Genomic DNA, 6,000 nt, shown 5'->3' on the forward strand with positions numbered 1-6,000 from the left:
ATACACCAGGTGGCCCACTTCCCTACTCAGTGGGTTAAGCCAGAAACTTTATAAAACTATCAAACTTACCCCAACACCCCTAAAACTCCCCTATCTTAAGTAAGCTTTCTCAAGTCAAGGAAAGCCATTTCAATTTACTGTATTCACAATGAATATTTAGAAAATGTATTTCTCTCTGTTACAGAATATATTAACCCCTAAAATCAAACAGTAACTTCCTTGGGTGCATATTTCCCATAAATGCCTTTTTTTGTACTTTACCAACCCCACTGTTGCATTTCTACCATGTTCCCCAATCCATACTTTTCTAGTCCAGTTCTGGTTACGAGGTAAAGCAGAAGGCACCAAGACAGTGTGTAGTTCTAAGGGATAAAACAAACACAGGTAAATCTGAAAGAATGTCCTAAAACAGACGACACTGATTGATTACTTGTTAAAAGAATTTCCAGTGATCACTAAAAGAAATTGCATGAAAAGATTAAGGAGGCAAAGAAGCAAACTAGCTAAAAGCAAAGTAGGAAAGGAGTCTTGCAAACCAGGGAAACTGGCTGAGGAGACAACTGCCTGTTATGGAATACATTCTGGTAGTTCCACTCTACAATACAGAATATGAATAAAAAAACACGAGAGACTACAACAAAGATCATCATAAACTCTGTGCAATGAATAGAAGGAAAGATGCTTAAAGCAACCAGATTACACAACCTGCATTCAAGAATCCCTCAAAATATAGGCTATATTAAATTAAAAAAAAAAGTTTTGATACTGCAGCCCAGAATGAGATTTGCATAACTTAGAAACAAATTTAAAATATAGATATACTGTCTTTTGTGCTGGATCAGAAGGTTGTCAGTACTTGCTACACACCAGGTATATGGATTCATGTTCTAATACTGACCCTGCATTGCAGTTTGGGCGGCTCCTGCACTTCTGAAGGGCCATCCTTTAGAGGAAATATTAAATCAAGGTCCCATGTGTATGCGTTGATGGGAACCTAGGAGGATGTCAAGAAGCCTGTAGCATTTCCTGAAAGCCATAAGAGTTTTTTATTTAGATATTTACAAATTTAACATGTTTTACATATTTCTAATATCATATACATTATTTACAATTGTAACTTCTTTCTCTTTACCCCCACTGTTTTGCTATCAAAATTTTACTCAGTTAAATTCTTTATTATGCAGTTTATTGCATTGCAAACTGTCTTCTTAATTTCTTGTTTTTTTCTCTGCATTATGCAGTTTAGACAATACTGACCATATTTATCCAGTGTAAATGTTGATTACTTTTTCAAAAAAATTTATTTTATTTATTTATTTATTTCTAGTTTGATTACTGGGGAAGTCTACTGAGCCCAGAGAGCCCAGGGAGAAAAGCTCTATGAAACAGATTACAGTAAAGATAGCAGTCGATAAAACTAAAAGTACAAGTACAAATACATATTAAATAATACAAAGCGTGAGTAATATTTCCCATAGTGAAAAATATTGCGCAGATACATTTTAACAAATTCACATAGTTAAAGTCAAAAGGCAAAAGCTATTTACAGTATTTACAGAGTGTGAGCGATCGTATGGGAATTAGCTATAGAAGGTTATAGCCAGCTATAAGGTGCTTAGAAACTCAGGAGGATACTCTCCCAGAGGCTTTTGTTAAAGAGTTCTAGGTAGAGAAAATGCAGTAATATTTCTATTTGGAGGAGAGGTAGGTGAAAAGCTGAGTTTTGGAGTTTTTTGTGTTTGACATTGTCCTTACTGTGGAAGGGAGCGAGTTCCATTTCTTGCCTAAGGAGAAGGCGAGGTGAAGTTGTCCAGCAGGACATTTAGGTTTGTGGACACTAATTACATTTTGGTGTTCAGATCTGAGAGTTCTATCTGGGGTGTATGGGGGAAGGATGTTACTTAGAGTGGGGCATTTGGTTGGATTAAATATTAGTCTATGTGCTGTAGTGAGCTGGAGGAAGTCCTGGCAATTTGTGAATTCTAACCAGTTGAGGGATTGGAGGGTAACACAGTGATGAGTGGAATGTTTGGCTTTGGTGGCAAATTTAGAAATTTTGTTATAACAGCTTTTAAGTTTGGAAGTGATGGAAGAGGATAGGTTAGTTAGTAGTGGGGTGCTGTACAGAAGGGGGGAAGGAGATAAGAGGAGGCCAGAGTATGTCTGGTAGAAGTAGAGAGGACGTGGTTGTTCCTGTATAACATACCTAGGTTTTGGTAGGTTTTCTTTATATTTTGCTGAATATGGATATCGAACTTGAGGTGTTTGTCTATAGTTACGAGTAGTTTAGCAAAGGGAACAACTTCAATTGGAGAGTTGCATTGGCTAAGGACTTGGAAGGAATTTTTACCAAAAGAGAAAGAGTTTGAGTGTGTGAATAGTAGTATTTTAGATTTGTTAGCAGTGAGAGAAAGGTGATTTTGGTGCATCAAGATCTCAGTAGTTGAGAAGGCAGTCTGAGTTTTAGATAAGATTTCAGGGAGGTAAGAGGCAGAAGAGACTAGTGTAGAGTCATCTGCATATTGGATTACTTTGGCATTAGGAATAGCAGAGTGAAAGTTATTTATAAAGATATTAAACAGCAATGGTTCGAGGATGGACCCCTGTGGTAGGGGTGGGTAAGAAAGGTGAGGTGCCTTTTTTCCATTTTAAAGCCTGAGATCTATTTGACAGATAGCTTAAGAACCGGGAAAGAGTGTTTTGGGAGAGATTTAGGTTTGAGAGGTGACTTAGAAAGTGCTTATGGGAAACAGTATCAAATGCTTTAGAGAGATCTAAGAGCACTGTGGATACTAAGTTCCCAAAATCCCGGGCTTGATTGACAGTGTCTAAGAATGAGAGTAGAGCTGTTATTATGCTATGTCGGGTTTACCTATATAAACCCGAATCACAGTGGTGCGATTGCTCATATGAGCAATTTGTAACCACGAAAGTCAAAACAGCAACGATTCCGTATATTTGAAAATCAGCAAATTGTAAAGCAGATTCGCTGATTTTCGAACATAAATATCGAAAGAAAAAAAAAAAAGAAGTGTAAAGTGCAAGCCCCGCCGCACTCCCCATGTCGGGGGCTGTGCCCCCCACACCCCCCTACTTTAATATTCTAACTCTGAGATCGCACTACAGTGGGGAAAGGGACCATTTTCCAATCCCTACTATAGTGCAGTCTGCCCCACAATGTCGAATGTGCAATGAATGAATATTACTGTGCATTCGCTCATTGCACATTCAAACCTTTTTTCTGTTCGGTGTTTGCAAATCTTGCAAACAGCCTTTCGCACAATTGCTGTTCGCCTGTGTGCAATATGCACACATGAAGGTAAACCACTATGTCGTGTTCGGAAGTCATGTTGGGTAGGGGTAAGAAGCTGTTTTTTAGTCAGAAAAGGCATACGTTGGAGGTGGATGCATTTTTCTAGGATTTTGGAGACTGGAGAGAGAAGAGCTATGCAATGGAAGTTTGAAATGTTAGTATTTTTGCCTCCCTTGTGGAGAGGAAGAATAAAGGAGGAATGCCACAGTTTAGGGATATAGGATTCCTTTATGGGTCTATTAATTAGGAGACTAATTGGGAGAGCTATACCATTGGCAGCAGACTTGAGAAAGGGACAGGGGATGTTGTCAGGTTCATTGGAGCAGGTTTTAAGCTTGGATAGAAGTCTTTGTATGTAGTTAGTGGAGACAGGTTTAAGCTCAAATATAGGGGGAAATTATTTGGGACTTAGATGAGGTGGAATGTAGGAGAGATAGGTTGTTGTTGGGAAAAGTTTTCGTTAGGTCGGATATTAACTCTATAAAGAAAGAATTGAATAGTGATGCTAATTTGAGGTCAGATTTACTTGGGTCTATACAGGGACTATTTTTGGAGCCAGGGTTGAGGGGTGAGTTTATGGAGTTCCAGAAGTTCCAAAAGTGGTCACTAATAGAGTCAGGGATGGTGCTAGAGTTGGTAATTTTGTTTGGATGGGTGACTAAGATCCAGTCAAGAATGGATCCTGGGGAATTTGTTTTATTGGGTCTGGTAATGGAGTGGGTTACTTGAGTAAAGTTAAAGAGTTTAATGGACAGGGAGGGTATGGAACTGCTGATTTTATTCCAGTCGATGTTTACATCGCCTAGTATGTAAGTTTCAAGGTTAATTTCAGCTGAGGCCCATTGGAGTATGTCCTCAAGGGCTGAGACATTATTTCCAGGTGGGAAACAAAGGCCGATGATACAGAGGCTTTTGTGATTATTCATTTTTAATAGACTGACTGTTAGTTCTGCATTGCCGAATTTAAAAATGGGGTTTGGTAGGGGAATTAAGGTAAGTAGATTGGAATAGATTAATGCAACGCCTCTGCCTTTTTTCTTTGGGAAGTCACATTTAAGAGTGTGATATCCAGAGTGTAGGATTTCAGAGTCAGAGATGTGGGGTTTGATCCACATTTCAGAGATGGCTACAATGTCATGTTGGTTATGACTTAGCCATGCTTGAAACTGATGTGCTTTGTTGTTGAGATTCTGGGCATTGAGTGTGAAAAATTTAAGAGTACTGTAGGAGGATGAAAGGTTAGTGGAAGGAGGAGGGTAATTGTTATTTGTGGGTGGGTTGGGTCCAGGGTTGGGGTGAATGCATCCAGCTAAGACGAGGTCATTGAAGGAAGTTATTTTAGTGTGTTTTGGTTTGGATTTAGGGTATTCTGGAAGGTCTAGTATTTAATAGTAAGTGTCTTAACAGTAGTGGAAATAATTTTTGGATTAAAAAGGTGCAGAGGGTTGAGCTGAAACAGAGAAGAGGAGATGGAAAAAAATGATTATTTGTGTGAGGGAGGAGATGGTTTTGTGTGGGAGTATGGTTAGGTGTAGAGAGTAGAGGCTGATTGGAGGTATAGCAGCTGGCATAGTATAAAGTTGTTAGGAGCAGTAGGAGGAAGATGGGGGCTCAGAGTGTTAGGAACAGTAAGGAAAGCATGGTTGGAAAAAGGTAGTTTAATATGGGAGGATTTGTAATTGGAGAGAAGAGCTGTGGGGTGAGAGAGGGTAGTGAAAGAGTGATGTATTTAATTAGTGATGTATTTAATTACTGTGGGTGAAAGGAGGAAGGGTAAAGAGGGGAAGGCTTTGACTGGATGGTTGTCTTGAGTGGGTGGGGAGTGGTTGAAATAAAAGTAGGAGTAGTGGGGACAGGAGAGAATTGGGGCAGGGTAAGGGAGCAGAGAGAGCAGAAAACCTTTAACTGTTTTACATTTTGAAAACACACATTTAAATATTTTCTTTTACATCATAAAATGTACTACCTTTTTCTTCAGATCTCTTATTTAGCATGTGCTTTGTTGCCCCTTCTCCCTGCTGATCATTAATTCTTTCACTGAAAATTGGTCCATTGAAGCCCCATCATCATAGCAAGGATAAGGGGACACTGAACATCATTTAAGGCAGGAGTTAGGGATGGTTTGAAATTTTTACAGTTTGACTCCCTGATCCCAGTGCATATATCCCATAAAATGCCAGGATTTGATGTGCACAGGTGTGTCAATGACGACATCTCACTTACTTCTACAGATGTAACCCCCAAGACTGCTCTACGTCGCTCATAACCAACATGCCCACATAATCACAGATCTTCATCAGAGATTGCACTGCAGGAACACGCACCCAGAATAAATATACTCTTCCCCTTAACCCCAAACAGTGAGGAGCTAAAAAAACACATAATGTCTCTCTTCCCTCCCACTCACATCTGTTCTTACAACTAAATCGATTTGTTATTAACCTCTACAAAAATCACAAAATCACTGTGTTTGTTTAAATTCTTGATGCCTCTCACTTACAGTTTTTGTTTTCTTCCATGTCCTAAATAATCACTACCCAATAAAACTCATAAATAACATCTTTAGAACCATTCTTTTCAGTTCTTGGGTATATTTTCTGTATCTAACTTCCACAACATCTTTTCTTACATTATGAATAATCATTTCTCATCTAACTTTCTACTCTCATTGTGTTTTATGTTATGTC

This window comes from Protopterus annectens, chromosome 10.part0, assembly GCF_019279795.1.
Source record: "Protopterus annectens isolate FY-2018-M chromosome 10.part0, PAN1.0, whole genome shotgun sequence".
Classification (NCBI taxonomy): domain Eukaryota; kingdom Metazoa; phylum Chordata; order Ceratodontiformes; family Protopteridae; genus Protopterus; species Protopterus annectens.